At 39.3% G+C, this 3,156-nt stretch overlaps 1 protein-coding gene and 1 long non-coding RNA gene across 10 annotated transcripts in view; one reads left to right on the forward strand and one right to left on the reverse strand.

The window, feature by feature from the left end:
* Nucleotides 1–3,156, reverse strand: part of LOC116702075 (receptor-type tyrosine-protein phosphatase U) — a 221,250-nt gene that overhangs the window by 14,511 nt on the left and 203,583 nt on the right. The window lies entirely within an intron of this gene.
* Nucleotides 1,503–3,156, forward strand: part of LOC116702130 (uncharacterized) — an 11,996-nt gene continuing 10,342 nt past the window's right edge. The window contains exon 1 of the long non-coding RNA XR_004335063.1: nucleotides 1,503–1,515. This is a non-coding gene — a long non-coding RNA (uncharacterized LOC116702130). The remainder of the gene's footprint in view (nucleotides 1,516–3,156) is intronic.

The following is a 3,156-nucleotide window of genomic DNA, read 5'->3' on the forward strand; positions in this document are numbered from 1 at the left end:
GTGAGTTTGTGCTGCAGCCTTTTCTTTTGTTCGCCTATGTGACTGGTCCCTTGTCTCGTGTCTGTGTGTGTGTGTGTGTCTGTTTCTCTATGTGTTGTTTTGTCTCCCTCCCTCACAATTTTTCTCTCTGTGCTTTTGTGGCCCTTGGACGCATTCATATGTCCCAGTGTGTTGTTTGTAACTGTTTGTCAATGTTACGTTTCGTGAATATAAAAAAGTTTAAAAACATTTTTCAAAAATGCAATGAATACATAAATAAGAGCTAGATTATCACGTAAAGTTAGTGCATACTGTGATGTGTGGAATTATCAGATCAAAGTTTGATGATATTATTAAAATATCACATGCTTATCCAGCCATCCATCCATCCATCCATCCATCCATCCATTATTGTATTGAAGCTGTTCCTCATGCTCTTGTGTATTTGTGTTAGTGTGATATTTTAGTTCACACTGACACAGTCACCTGTCAACCAATGGCTCTAAGCACAGGGTAGCGTAGGGTCATTCAGGAAACATGATGTCTTCCATATCAACGGGGTCGACCCAGCTCCTTCTCTTTGTTCTTTACTAAACGTGTCCCTCAGCAGCTTTGTGAAGACATCTCAAGAGGAAAGTCTTTAGTAGCCTTTAGGAGGACTCGTGGTGGTCCTTTTGTGAATAACGCCCATCATGTCTTGCATGTACAGTAACTGTGGCATATACAGGCAACCCTTTACTCATGCCAAACTGTTAATGCAGAATTAAAGTGTTGTGTTTAATAATTACTAATCAGCAGACACAAACAGAATCTGAATATTGTTTTTTAAAGTTTTTAGTGGTGATCCAAAATAAAAAATCTGTCAAATTTAGCAATCTGCTTCTGCTTTAGGCTGAACAAATCCTGGGGGAAATTCTGAGGAAAAAGAATGCGGAATAGATTCTGTTTGGCTTTTTTTATCAGCTACATACTGTAGGTTCATGAAAATAAACTCTATATCTGATTGTCCTACAATTCATATTATTTGACTGATATGAATGATTATTGCGGCGTCCAATGATTAATAACCCTGTTTTACATTCATTGCAGTAAGAAGCACAATAAGGTCCACGTCAGACTGATGGAGGTTAATATGCTGCCTTCTACACAGCCATGACAACTCCTTCTCTCTGACTGACTGAATACCCAGACCTACAAGGCTGTTTTTTGGATTTCTCAGACAGGAGGAATAGCTCTTTGCAGGATAGTCTGCTGGCTTAGGGAGAGAGGCTGACAGCTTATTTTGTTTTATGTTTCTTTTATGTTTCTACCTTTGCTCTGGTTTTCAGCTTACTGTTTGGAACTGGTAGGAAATTGGCGCCGACACTCTACACTCCCCATATCTTTTTTAGATAATACATGCTGTACCTTTCTCAGAGGAGCAAAATCCACCCCAAAGGCACTTACCACCCCAACGGAAAACTTTGTTCACAAACTGCTCCAAACAGCTCTATTGTAGTCCAGCCTTTACTTCTGTGACATCACTTTGTAACACACGTTACAATGCTCGCCTAGCTGCTAGCTTGGCGCGCCCTCATATTCTGCTCCTGACTAGCTAGCAGTTCTCACTGCGCATGTGCGACCCCCAACAAAGATGGACACTCAGGGTGATAAGAGGAGCGGCAGCAATGTGCAGTACAACAAAATGGTGTTTTCTATAAATGAAACCATGTGAGCCTATTCTGGTATAGCCGCAAAATATAACTATGAACTTGAAAATGAGCACAATATGAGCGCTTTAAGACTTTTCTTTTATAAGACCATGATAAATGGAATTTAAGACCTATATCACGACATAAAGACATAAATAGACTTTTTAAGGCCTAAGATTTAGATTTTTAAGTTCTAGACTTTTTAGGACTCCGTGGAAATTTGTGGGGATTCGACACGATCTGATTGAACACGTGCGATTCGATGCGATACGAGGCTAAGCAAAAGAATATGATGCTCTGAATTTCAGTATGGTACAGAGAGTTTGATTTGATTTGTTTGGTTCTTCCGAAGCAAACAACAAATTGTTTTGCTAAGCAGCCTGCATTGCGATTTCAAAGGTTTGCAGAAATACTTTCACTTCCATTAAAGGCTTAAGAACGGATTTGATTTTGATCTATTGATCTATTAAATTCTGTTAATAGTCTCATAATCAATCAGCGTGCTCGCTACTTTTACTGGAGTTTGTTTCACAAATGGTAAATGTGGACTTTTACTTTAGTAATTTGTTATGAGAGTCAAACAATATTGGTCATTTTTATTGGTTATTTCTGAACAATAAAGACGCAGACTCTATTAAAGATAATATAAATAATTCAGAGTCCATCCGTGTGCACTTTTTTCTCTCGCATCATGCATTTTTATGTGGGTGCACCGATGCAGATGGGTTAATCTTCCCTTCCCTAGAGTGAATGTAAATGGGACTAATCTAAATCCAGCTGTGATGCAGATGCTGTTGCACAGAGCCTTTTAAAGTTACCCATGGCTACATAACAAGTGGGAGGCAGATGAAAGTTAATAGCAAAATGAGTTCTACTTCCAAAGATACGTGTAGCCAATCTAATCCGCAGCTGGTTTACCAGACCCCGCCTTCCCCTGGTCTATATCAACAAAGTTTAATTTCCATGATTGTTCAGGAGACGCCGAGGTCCCTCACTTCGGCCAGATGTCCGTCCCCTTCCTGTTCCTTTGTGTTGGCGTTCTAACCTCCGGTGGATTAATGACGACTATGGTTAACTGCTCCTCAGATCTCTGCAGGGTAAATCCAGACAGCTAGCTAGACTATCTGTCCAATCGGAGTTTTCCCAAAACAAGTTCCTTCCCGAGGTTACTCTGTAGGGCTGGGAATCACCAGAGGCCTGAGGATACAATATCAGCACGATACTTATGTCACAATATAATATTATTGCAATTTTAAATATATTGCAAATTCTTTCCAATTTCAAATTAATCCCACAAAAAGGAAAGTTTGTCAACATCTGTTTTATCTAAAAAGATAAATGTCTCAGTTTGTTCATCTCACTTCAAAATGAGATCATCAAGCAGACAAACTTACCAACACGTATATGTTAATAGACCGATACTTACTGTCTGTGTATCGATACAGTATTGCCACGGAAAATATTGCAATACTATGCTGTATCAATC

Source organism: Etheostoma spectabile, chromosome 14 (genome assembly GCF_008692095.1).
Source record: "Etheostoma spectabile isolate EspeVRDwgs_2016 chromosome 14, UIUC_Espe_1.0, whole genome shotgun sequence".
NCBI lineage: Eukaryota > Metazoa > Chordata > Actinopteri > Perciformes > Percidae > Etheostoma > Etheostoma spectabile.